We start from the raw sequence: 13,735 nt of genomic DNA on the forward strand, positions 1-13,735 counted from the left end.
CATTTGTCGTACTAAAATTGTTATTGACTGGATAATCATGATGTAAAAAAGGTACTGTACGTGTGAAACCCTGATCAGATGTAAGAGACGGCCTGGTGGCCCTAATCATATCAGGTTAAATATTAGTTGTATTTATTTATTTAAGCTGATATGATTAGGGCCACCAGGCCCTCTCTTACATAGGACCCAGGTTTTCATGCATACAGTACCTTTTTTTTTTACATCATAATTACCCAATCAAGTCAGGAGAACTACTTTAGAAATTTTGATACGATCTAGAAATTCCTGGGATCGGTGTCTTGCCAGCATCTATATCGGAAACAGGAAAAAATCGTTGAGATTCTCGATTCCATGGATGGATGAACTATATACATATAAGTCTGCACGGAACCCTCAGTGTGCGAGTCCTGCCTGCTCTTGGTCAGTTTTTTCTTCTTCCATGGACTGTGTGTTCTGAAACGCGCAATTGCAATATCTTGAACAATGCGTCTTCTCACTGTAATGCTTCCCATTTCATTTCATAATTTTAAAGCAGCACTAAGGTTGAGATCTGCTTTGATAGTTCATGTGTATCCGTTGAGTATGGGAGGATAGGGAGGGGGCCAAAAGGGAGGTAATAGTCGCCCTCTGCGGTTTCCGTGCATCGCACTTGTGGGAGCAGTGATGCCTAAACGTGGCAGATTCCTTTGATAAAGAGCTCGCAAAAGACTTCGTACCTCCCGAGACATCCGCTGCATCGGTTCATATTATATAGCTCCCCTCTCGACCATGAAGTGCCTCTGGGTGTAAGTAGTTCCGCTTGCTATTTCTGCATTCTGTGACTATCAATATCGTAATCTTCAAAAGATTAGTGATAAGCAACTATAAAAATTGAATTAAACGGCTTAAATATAACATCGTAAAACAAGTACTAACTTAAATACCAGTCAGCAATATTTCGCTCTAATCCTAGCGTCGGCGGATAGATGGCTCCCGTGTCGCTGACTCAGCAACGCTGGGAATGGAGCACGCTGGGAACTGACAGATACGACCCCTGACAAGTCTGCGGCTAACGTGCTAGTACAGCTACTGCGTACTTGCGTGTAGGCTTACATTTTCATGGATACGTCTGAAATGTAAACTCTGCATATTTCAACTCGAAAGTGTATCAGTTAACTGACGCTACAAAATATACCGTATTTATGGTATCGACAAATGAACACCTGATAGAAATAATATGAAATTACTGCTTTCCGTACGGGAAAATAATAACAATCGCTTTAACAGATGGCACTAGCATGCAATAAAATTAGCGTAAAACAATATCTGATACAATATTAACATTGTAGAGGCGAATAAACCATCTTCTACATATAACACACTCATACCGTAAAGCATTTCATTTATTTTTTTTTTATCAAACGTATACCAATAATTTCATTTTCTACCAAAAGTACAACCATTTCGCGTCCTGAAACCCCAAATGTTCTGTTACTGCTACAAATACATTACTAACATGAATATCACTTCTTTACTTTCACAAAATGAGAAAGGCAGCAATTTTTTTCTTGTTTACTATTTATCTAGACTAGTTTGTTACACATAGAAGTAGTAGTAGTGCTAATAGTAGCCAGGTTATAACGATGAATAATTTCACGTGAAGTTCACAGTGGACGTGAGTACCCTATACAATGTTCAGCAATTTCGGGCGAAAGCTAATGTTTATCACTAGCCCTCTGCTGTGATGGTCGCACTTTACTTTGCATAAAATTTGGCATTTACGGTAATTTGTTTTCGTTTCGAAAATTATAACAGCACCGAATAGCTAACTGTACTGAATAGCGAACCGTCAGTAGTGACCGAAAATTTACATTGAAGTAATACGCATATGAACATTTTGCCTTTTGCTTCTTATACATAATCATGCAAATAGGGTGACCGACATTTGAATGAAACTTTCTTAGAAGTATTACACAGATCGCAAGTCGACAAAATAATTTTATCCACAATGGACGATGATTGACTCCTAACAGATGATGGATTAACACGTTTCGTTTTAGAAAACAACAAAGCAGAAACTTATGATTTCCTATCGCCAGTCCTAAAATTAACCCTAGATTACTAAACCCTCGTAAAATTTACGATTGCAGTTAGTACTAATCCGCGGTTACCGCCAGTCTGGTGTTGTTAGTATACAGTGTAAAACAGGGCATTTTATGCTTGTTTTGTATGTGAAATACCATTGGAGGCCTTGTTATTGTAATTGACTATTGCATAACCCATAAGCTATGGCTTCCTTTAAATAAAATACGAAGTAATAAATTTACTATGGTTTAGTAACAATATCATATCTCCTCCTCCCCCCCCCCTTTAGTATACGCATTTCCTTCATAGCCCTACAAAATTAATTTTCATAATCATAGATTCTGACCTAACCATGTCTAACCGAACTGCATATTTTTTGTGGCGCCATCTCATGAATATATTTAATTTTTATTTGTTTATATCGGTTGTGACACAGTGTTTTACATGCAGAGCCGTGGCAAATAGCTGTCCGATATTCAGAGATGATATTTATTAAGGAATCGAACTGATGACAATATTTTCATCGTTTAATCGAAGGGCCTCGTCTTTGCAATTTGTCCGCATTTGCCACAAGCTGACAGCTTCACTGCCCACAAACTGACAGCTTCACTGCCATAACTAGCATTGGCCAAATATTTGCAATGCTGTAGGCTGCTACCTCGTTTCTGCAATTTTTTTCCCCTCTGCATTTATATCGGCTGCTTCAAAACAAAACAAAAGTTCTGCGTAGATGATATGTTTTCTATCAGAGCTAAAATTTCTCTTTCACTCCTATCTGGACGATTTCGAATGCGTGTTTGCCATTTATTCCCTACCCCTACACCTTTATTTAACCAGTATGTTTGGAGAGTGCCTAATAAAATTTTCTTTATTAATTTGCATAGTCATGTTCAGAGACAAATGAGATGAAAATTAAGAAGTTTAATATGTATCCTAATAACAAACATTTAGTAGCAAGTCTTAAGGAGGGTTTCTGTGTCACTTTTTTCAGCGGTCGGGTGGCAGTGGGGAACAGTCAAAAGCAATATAAAAGGAGGTAATCGTCACCCTCATGAGTTTCCCGTGCATCGCACTTGCAGTTACTTTGCTAGCCTTGTAGGCTGATTCCTATTATATATCAAGACCTCAGAAGGCCTCGTACCTCCCCGTAGAAATTTTCTCGGCGCCGCTATATATGCCAACCACCCTCATACGTAAACACGTTTGAGATTGTAATTTAATTTTGCGTTATCCATACAAGGAAAACTACTATGGCCCATTTCTCGAACACAAAACAAGTAGTTTTACTGCAACTACAACGAATCATTCAACAAGAGCAATCGATTTGCGCCCAAAAGCTCAATGTTTTTCCATGCGAGAGGCCCCTCCAGCCAATGTCTCGCCTCTTGTGTCCGCCGATAGATGGCAGCGTCACCGCTGTCGCCCCACAATAGTGCATCGAGTCGATACGGTGCTATCCTTTAAACAGTAAAATAAAAAAAAATGCTACCGTTGCGCCTCTGACACCTCGCATCGTTTAGGTGGGGCTGCGGAATGAGCATTTTCACCCTCACATTTAATATACCATAGATGTCTATAATTTCAATAATATAACCATAAAATGCGATATATAAAATGTTTAAATACGATTATAATTATTTATAGGAGTGCTTCGCCCATCGCTTTAAAGTAATAGTCAAGCAATTTGAATATAAATATTTAATCTAAAAAGGCTTTCGTCTGAAAAACGAAAATTTAGATGTTTTGTTTATAGCGACAAACTCTGAACTTCAACTTCTACAGGATGTAAAATCTAAGTGCGCTCTCACCATTATCAGTAGTTCGCTTAGAACAACCACTGTGAACACCTATAAGCGGAGTATGCCTACGCTGCGTGTAAATGGTGGGAAATGACATTTGTCACTCGTTTCCGCTTATATTCGGTGGGATTAACTTATTTTTTCTTAGTGCAAGAGCCTTTCATTGTTGTCTCCCTTATTCAACGTCCTGCTTGCAATCTTCTAGAATTCATTGTAATTTTCGAGGCCCTCAGTTTTCATGCTACTTTATTATCCAAAATTTGGAATGTGGTGTCTATAAAAACATAAATGCTATGAGTAAACATTTGTCTGGGGAGAGGAGGGCCATGACCCCTGAGGCACAACCCCTTCCTCCCCCTTCACCTGCGTCATACTTCTGGTAATTGGCTCGGCTGGACCAGGATAGGAAAGGAAATCGGAATTTAGTTAAAATTATTTAGGGAAACTATGGAAAGCTAACTTCTTGGTCAAAATTAGAACTTTTCGAAATGAATATTTTGAAACGGTCGGGGTAACAAATTGAAGATGAAAATGAATAAATGGGTTAGTGAAGTACAGCGAGGCAGACTTCTTAGATTCTGCCACTAATGTGAACACAAATCTTCTCCACTGAATAGTACTAAATTTATGGACTAAAAGTAAATGTGTTTGTGTAAATTACTACACATGAAGATACTTGAGTAGAATATTCCACATAAGAATACACAACGCCCATGGGAGAGGCAAGAATGCGCATGAAAATAGTAGCTGACAATTCCATGTACTGCCATCACTGAAAAATGCACTGGTTGAGTTTTAAATCATTTTAAACCGTTCGCCCAAAAAAGCGTCACATTTTATTTTAGCGTGGGTAAAATATCGCAGGTATGGGTCCTCAGTTTGAGCCACGGGACTTCAAGAACTGAACGCCTGAGAAATGTGGCAATCAATTTTAAGGCATCGTATCCCACAGCACGCCCGCCTACAGCTTTGACGAACTATGCAACTACTTTGTTAGCATTTGTACAAACGTGGAGCAGTATTAAGAAGCCCCACACAGAACTGTCGTAATGACACACAATGAACTAACAATATGGCCAATATGTTAAAATCATGACCACCACGTCTGGAGACAGGCATTCATCCATGGGGGTGGCGGGCTCGGGAAGGATGTGGAGCATTACTCAAGTCGTCACCTCCCCCCCCCCCCCCCCCCCAAAAAAAAAAAACACATACACACGCATTTCCATAGAAGTGCTTATAGTTCTGCGTGTATCGAGTTCCCAATTTCACGGCTAACTTTCAGAAAATAAGTGGCATGAAAACGAAAGTGCCACGAAAACGGAAAAGGATTGTAGAGAATACAGGCTACGTTTAACAGAGGATACTTTTCAGGTGCTTCAGTGAGTGCCTCCCCACGTGGATGCACTTGCTGCCTGGCTGGTAACATTTCAGCCAAGTACAGGCGCAAATTCACGGTCTGGCCCTAACCTACTGTCAACTACAAATCTTACACAATTCTCGAGTCCACAACTAGAAACGGTATACCACGGGGAACTGAGATAGGCGTGACAGAGAAGGAAAGGCCACCTACAAGTAGACGAGAATGACCGTAAGAAACAGCGTTCATCTCATTTACACGCTTGCTCAGCCACAATCTTAAGACCAGTGTTCATAAATTTAGTGCTTGGGGCGATACTGATAATGGCAAGAGCACTCTTCGGTCACATATCATGTAAATTATGGCATGTCAATATTGCAGAAATTTGCTGCTAATACATTTCTTGAATCAAATGCATGACTCGTGTACTTCTCAAATTTCCGAAAGATTACATTTGTTATGTTTTTCTGAATTACAAATACATGGACATTAAGCTACAGCGATTTATTATTATTATTATTATTTTTAACATTTAATATATTTTGTTATTACTCAAATCATAGGCACCTGCTGCGCGATAAAAATGAGCGTGACGGCAAGTTATATTTGCTGTGAGGGGTGTGGGTGACAGTAACAAACGGTAACAAACCCCTCGTTCTGGATCCGCGCCTGCCTTGCGAAGTGATGCAGTAAGCAAAACACTTGAGTGGTAATCGGAGCAAGTCCGGCTAAAATCTCAGTTCAGCCAATGTGATTTCGCTTTTCCGTAATTTCCAAAAATGTTTGATGTATTACGTAAAGAATGCCACTCACGAATTCTTCTACATTCTTTCCGAACTTTTTAGTTCTTTGTGTATAACAATCTTTAAGAGACGTGTAACAGAAAACATTACAACAACGCAAGTTGTGAGGGGAAAAAAACGCTAATAGCACCCGTTACAGCTCAAGACAACCTAATATTTGCAGAGCTAGTTGCGAACACTTTCTTCGGCAGGATTTGCTCATCATAAGCTCCGTTCTGCCTCTCAAAAGTTTAAATTGCATTTTTCACGGATTTTGCACACCTTTACGGCGTGAGGTTATTTGAAATGGAATTATTCCAGTGTTTTAACAAACATCGACTATGGCACTGAAGACCCGTGTGTTCCCGTAGACCCACAAAAGTGTGGGGATGTTGACTGGTACATTTTACCTACTGATCCAAATAATTCCAGACACTTTCTGTGGAATTGTGATCGGGTGATTCAGCGGACTAGTCGTGGTGCGATATTGCGCCGTGTGTTCGTCAGACCACGAATGTGTGTGACAGTCCTGTGAACAGAGCTGTTGTCATCTTGGAAAGCGGGAATGTCCACAACATACTCATCATGAAGAGGTAGACGAAAGGACACACTTGTTCAACAAGAATGTTGAAATAAACATCCTGGTTTACGTCCGCGGTAACTCCAATGACTGGACACCCAAGTCGTGGTAAGAAAAACTCCCCCCAAAGCATCACAGAAGCACCACCGTCCTGCGTTACACCCACCGCATGCTGCAGCTTAAAGGCTGCATTAACCTGTCGGTGCACTCCTCTAGACTACCGCTACGTACCTTGGATGCACTAGACTCTTTGCATAACTTGAAACGAGGTAAAATCGCTACTCTCTTACACTACTGACCAATTTCTGTGTTGTTTGGCTCAATGAAGAAACTTCATGCTCCACTATGAACAACGGCCTTTTCCGGGGTAAGCAATTCCAAATATCCAATGCAAGCAGTTCCCTTAACAATGTTCGTCGCGGAAATTTGTTGAGATGGACCTGAATTCACCGAGAGCAGCAGTCCATGTCGGGCTTGAAAATGATTGTTATTGACAACGCATGACACTCTTCTCCAGTTGCTGCCGGATTGAATCTTTTTACGAGCAGTTCTTACGCGGCTGCGGGTGGTACATCATTCCTTGTAGACGCAGTCCGCACTGATACACAAACTGGGCAAGTTCATTCGCGGGCTCGTGTATGTTCAAACACGATAGCTCCTTCCTACCAATCTGTCACGGTCCCACGCCGGGCCATCTTTCTACGCTGATTCCAAACGTCCGACTGGCACAAACGCACCACTTCAGTGTTTTGACTTGCATCGGGGGGTGAATGGGCAGTCGGTCGAACGGCCGCCTTCTAAATGCTACACCACCTAGCGACAAATGTGATCCTTTAAGGGGATTGGGGGTGACTAATATTTTGTCCGGTGAGCCTGTCACTAGCATTCACAAGCGACTGTCAAACATTTTTTTTAATAAACAGAAATCACAGCCCACGAACATTATGTGATGTATAAACAGATGTTAAAATATTGTGTATGTCACCGCAGATTAAGACATAGTAAGCATTAACAAACAGTGCGCCGTGCTTGGCTTTGGAACTAGATGGAGTATGTTACTTACTAAATACGCTATACGAGATGAAACGGACACCGCATTAATAGGAGACAAATGCGGTGAATGAGAGATGTGGGGCTTTCCCCTACTGTAGACAATGTGGTCGTTAGACACACATATTACCTGATCCGTTGAAATTAAATTGGAAAACTATGCACGGAAATCATAATCCAGGCTTTAGGAGGGCGATATTGTCACAGGCAGTTCTAATCCGGACAACAGTAACTGGCAAACGCTACACGTTAGTTACAAAAAATGGCAGCATATTTGATAATCATCGATCTATTTTACGTCTCTAGAACTGTAGAACCCATTCTGAGTTCAAACATCGTCAACTATCTAGAGTCGAATCACCTTCTCTATGCCCACTAGCGTGGATTCTGAGAACATTATTATCAGAAACCCAAATCATACTCACCACGCAATAATTCTCAGAGCCTTGTAAATCGATAACCTGATGCAAACGATGTTTCTAGGCTTTGATAAACCTTGTGATTCATTACCACATAGACTATTACTAAAAATACCTTCACACTGGATGTCAAGCTACATCTGCAACTGAAATGAACACTTCTAACAGGTAGAACGTACCACATACTCCGGATGAAGAATCAATCACACTCACAGAAGCAGTTTCACGTGTGATCCTGTGAAATGTAACAGGATCGCTACTATTGCTGTTTATTCTTATAGACAAATGACGTCGCTGAAAATATTAGTTGCAACTCTAAGACAGTACGTACCTCGAAACATCCCTTACGTCTGTATGAAATCCTTTCGACTGGCAGACTGCAAAATATACTAGTGAATATCAAAATAAAGGAACTACATGTTTTCCACTATTCAGTATCTTTCCAATATGCTTCAACTTATCTTTCGTTAGTGAATCAAGACAGCCTGCAATATTCCAAACACTGCATTATGGATTAGTACGCAAATCTGACCAGAGTAAATCGGAAGGATCACTTTTTTCCAAGCTTATGTAAAGGTACGTGACCAACAGCATGGAATCATCAGCAAGATCCACCGTGAAAACTACTAAAACCACATAAATCCCAGATCACTGAAGGGGATTCTCACAGAAATTCTATGACTAATAAAACCCAACTGATTCAAAACTCAGCACTTCGCATTACCGTCTTCTGCATTCACAAGATCCAAACGCTGAACATCCAAACAGATTGACGCTGCGCGGACGAACGTTTTAATAATCACGAAACTTCTGACCAACAGTTCCAGAACAAGACGTAACGGTGTTTAGTATAGACAAAGTGGGGCAGTGATGACTGGAAGAGCGTAATGTGTTCCGATCACACATTACGGAATCTTTCTAGCAATGCGCGGGGTTAGTTTGCACTGTAGTGTTGGTCTAATGACTTCTCTCTACGCAGCGAAGTAGAGAATGCAGTTCAACAATGAAGAACTATAAATCCCTGGTCTAGACGGTATGCTTGGCGAGATGGTCACAGAAATGGGGTCTATGTGCTGCATTGATTTTGTAAAAGAAGTGGGAGACTGGGGAGTCACCCGAAGACTGATCGATGGCTCTCTTTCGCTTGAGTTCTGTTTCCCTATTTTCATTTGCTCCCTTGACTATAGGAATACCTCTTGAGTGTTTGCCTGGAAAAAGTTGTGGCAGGTGCTTGCAGAGTTCTATGTCCCACAACACTTGATAGCACTGATGACAAGTCTATACAATAACCAACTTGTAGCTGTGAAGAAAAGTGCTGCACATCTGATTTCTTCAATGTATCAATGGGTGTCATATAGGGTTGGGTCCTATTTCCCCCTCTCCCCCACCCTAACTGTACAACATTCATGCCGAACATGTCACTGGAAAAACTTTTTATGGCTGGACTGGTTTTATGGCTTTACAGATACAAGCAGCACAGTGGTTAACACAATGACCTCTGAATTTAAATTTAAATCCCAGGTAACTATCCTGAGTCATATTTCCAAAATGGCTCTGAGCACTATGGGACTTAACAGCTAAGGTCATCAGTCCCCTAGAACCTAGAACTACTTAAACCTAACTAACCTAAGGACATCACACACATCCATGCCCGAGGCAGGATTCGAACCTGCGACCGTAGCGGTCTCGCGGTTCCAGACTGACGCGCCTAGAACCGCACGGCCACACCGGCCGGCTATCATATTTCCAGGTTTCTCTAAATCGATTAAAGCAAATGTCTGGGTGGTGTTTCTGAAAAGGCAGCAACCGATTTTTTGTCATCTTCCTTTCCCTGTTCGAGCATGTCCGCCTCCTCAAATGACTTTGGCGGTGGTGCGATTTTTGAAAATTACTAATCTTCCCTCTCCCTCTTGATCGTGCTATTTATTTGCTCCTAATAAGTACTACTGTCAACGACAGCGTAAGACAGATGCCAATATGCAATGCACTATTCGGAAAACTTTGAAAACGATTTGTAATAGCTACAAAACTGAGGCGCTTTTACGCCTACTGATATTTGAACGTTATAGATTGTGTATAACGGATTTAAGAGACTTTTGGGGCATATTTTCTCCTTCCCCGTCGCTAACATGACTATATAGTGTGGCCGACCTGCTCCACGAATGGTAAAACATTTGCGCGGAAACAACTTCACAGTAAGTGCTGCAGAATTAATGAGTAACTCCTGCATAAGGCCAAGTACGCTTTCTGTTCGCTCCTTCCTTTGGTTTTCTGGTTAACTATAGCTAAAAGAATTGGAGTTTTCTGTTAGATATCAGTACGGTATTCGAAGTTGAAACTGTTGGTCATTTCGCAAAATATTACAGAACTGTGCGAATGAAACACTTACTAAATGTGTTTGATCGCAGAAGTCACTGCCAGTTCAGCTCCAAATACCCATTCACAAAGTAAGTTTATTATGGTGCAAGAAGCCGTTGATTTTTGTGTAATAGAACGTCTTATTTGGAACCTGTGTGATGGCAGCGCAAAATCCGGGGAATTTATGGAACACTATATGCATAGCAACAGCTAGTTCGTAATGGAAAATTTTTAATGGTTCTGACACCGTAGAAACAATTTTCGTATTGATTAAAGTAATGCCTGGCGCTGAGTAATGAACACAGCGGAGAGTGGTTGGTATTAACAACATAATACTACCATAATCATCGTTTTCCTTAGAATGAGCCGCTCATTACGGAGCATATAACATATCACAAAATACACTTGCATCTCTATGCACAGCGTGTTTCTCTCTTTCAATAATTTATAAAACGATGCTACAGAAGTACAAGGTAAGGAACAGGAAGGATAACACGCCCTAAGAAAAATAAATAAATAAATTGCTACGTTTCGGCGAAGTGCTTGTCCCTCCGACTAGTGTCGGAAGGACCTTAAACATTTATGGAGTATAAAATGTAATTCATCGAATAGGAGTAAATAAAATATTGGCATTAAGTGTTTTTTCTATCGAATATACAAATGCAACAATTCTGTACGGTATAGTATCCATTTATGCCGACAATAAGGTCCGTATTGCATCACGACGAGGTGGCCGAGTGGTTAAGGCGTTGGACTGCTAATCCAATGTGCTCTGCACGCGTGGGTTCGAATCCCATCCTCGTCGAATTTTTTTTTCTTTCTGTTTTTACTTCAGGCGCAGAAACGCTCAAAAATACAAAGCATGTAACACAGAACCAACCATGTTTAATCACATTGTGTGTATCTGTACGAAAACGATACATACGTAAATGATGAAACAAAACTGTTGCACTTTCTGTGGCATTTAACCATTAGGTTGTCTCCTATGACACACAGTTCATTCTGTAGCATTGGTCCTTGTATTTTCCACTGATAATGAATTTTCGGAATAAATAAATTTCTGATAATCTAACAACTTGATTAAAACTAAAAATGGGCTATCTTTCCTCCAACATACACTACTTTCTTAAAAAAAAATTAATAGCACCAAGCTGTGCTTTCCTTGGAGAACGACTTGTTCCAGTATGTTATAAATAAGTTATTAGTCCAGAGTCAAATACGTTTACAATTTTATGCAATATAAATCAATAAGAGATAGAAAAACTCTCCAACAGGATGTTGCTAGACTAGCCTATAGTCTCTCATAGATCAGTGAGCCACAAACATATTGGGGGGGGGGGGGGGGTAGGGGGGGGTATAAATGCATTTTTCTGTAAGTCATGAGGACCCGATTAAAAATAATGAATCTGTTACAGGTGATAACACACTCCAACAGCTGGCTAAGTTGATCAAAGCAGAAGGATCTGTGTCGAGCTAAGTTTTGCTCATGTATCATCCTACACCAGTCAAACTTTATCACAAATTGTGAAAGATGTACAGAAAGAGCAGTGAGATTTCTTGCGTAGTAAAATCAGTGGTTAGTCTAGTGCTCACTGGCTGACCTAGTATCATAACAGGTAAGCAACTTCTGCACTGAATCACAGGTCTCAGTGCCTGGCCTGACCTACAAAATAACAATGACATGGAGAAATGCATAAAAATAATATTAGATCATATTTATAAATGAAATATACATCACTGCAACAGGACAGTGCACAGATTTTTCCTCCAGAGGAGAAACATTAGAACATTGTAACAGTCTGGCAAATGAGTGCTCAAAACCCCGGTCAGAAAATGGCAGTGTTTTAAAACTAGCCTAAAATTATCTAGAATAGGTGATCACACACACACACACACACACACACACACACACAAAGATTTTGAATCACATTTATGATATACACAATTTATGTATTCCTCAGTCATACTACCACCTACAAACTGCACATTCCTACAATTTAATGTAAATATTTAAGTACCTTTTCTGCATTTCTTAAGTACAATCATTTTGATGTGATAATAATAGCTCTACTCTGATCCCATTTATAATAATCTGACCACTAGTAATTTCTCTGGCATTAATTAATTCTGAACACTTTTCCCTATTTACTTTCAATTATACTGACCATGCTGAACTACTGCTACAGAGCTGGGAAACTTTAAAATATATCTTTGTTGTACCAACAATGGCTCCTCAACTAACTTACCACTAGGTTTTGAAACCTCTCCCCAAGTTTGTAAATGTAGTCACTGCCACAAGGTTTTCAAAACCTATTTCTACTGTATTTCAACTAACTCTGCTTTCTGTAACTGTCTAACCACTGTGTGGGCTTCCTAGAGCTGCTGCTGAAAGTTGTTTCTTTTGGTAAAGTTTAAAAAATTGTCTAAATGTTTCAATTGAAATTAAACCTGACCAAGAGTGAACAAATTATTTTTCAATGGAGTTACTAAATCAGAAACAACCAGTCGCCTGTGGCTCTTACACAGTGGTACTTTTATTCTTAAGGAAATCTACTGGCATTTGTAAGCCATCTTAGTAATATTTATGATAAAAAGGAAAAATACCATGCATGAGGTCTATCTACCCCTTAAGATTGCTTTTTGTCCATTCTTTCTGACAAAAATCAAGTGGACTACCATCTATTCAATGCAAAAAATAATAGTAATACCACTTATGACAGAACAGCTGATACTGGCTGAAACATATACATCACATCAACACGTTTCGAACACATATTTCAGACAGTAGCACTTGCCATAATTAGGTGGATTTATTTAAATTCAACATAGAATACATACATTTTTCTAAGAAACCTGTGACATTTTGTGGGAACAGAAATTAAACCAATATCATTTTAGTATAGGGATATGCATGTTTTACAGGTGTATTTGTGCTTGCAATGAATAGCTGCATAGCAATGAAGATAACTTTCACTGGTTATATGCCACTGTTCTGAATTATACTATCTTAATATGTTTCACTTATCAAGAACTGACACACAGACATTATTTTGTGCAGCATCTATCTTATCTTGGACATGCGGAATGTTCAACTTTGTTATCCATATATCAATTTACTTGTGCTAGTTTCATACCAGTATTATTTTTGAAAATGTATCTGACTGTGGACAATACTGTATTACCATTTAGTTTGAAAACTTAACTTGCAGGATTTCATTTGTACTCAACTTCCTCCTCCAAATTTCCCCACTTCATACTCCCTCTTTTACTCATTCTCTCTCTTATAACTGCAGCAATCTCTCCTACCTTGCCAGTGTATCTTG

At 39.8% G+C, this 13,735-nt stretch overlaps 1 non-coding gene across 1 annotated transcript; it reads left to right on the plus strand.

Annotated features, from left to right (window-relative positions):
• Positions 1-11,135: 11,135 nt before the first annotated feature.
• Positions 11,136-11,217, plus strand: Trnas-gcu. The gene has a single exon. It is a non-coding gene; the product is annotated as a tRNA-Ser (tRNA).
• The last annotated feature ends 2,518 nt before the right edge of the window (positions 11,218-13,735 follow it).

The sequence above is a fragment of the Schistocerca americana genome, chromosome 2 (genome assembly GCF_021461395.2).
Source record: "Schistocerca americana isolate TAMUIC-IGC-003095 chromosome 2, iqSchAmer2.1, whole genome shotgun sequence".
NCBI classification, from domain to species: Eukaryota; Metazoa; Arthropoda; class Insecta; order Orthoptera; family Acrididae; genus Schistocerca; species Schistocerca americana.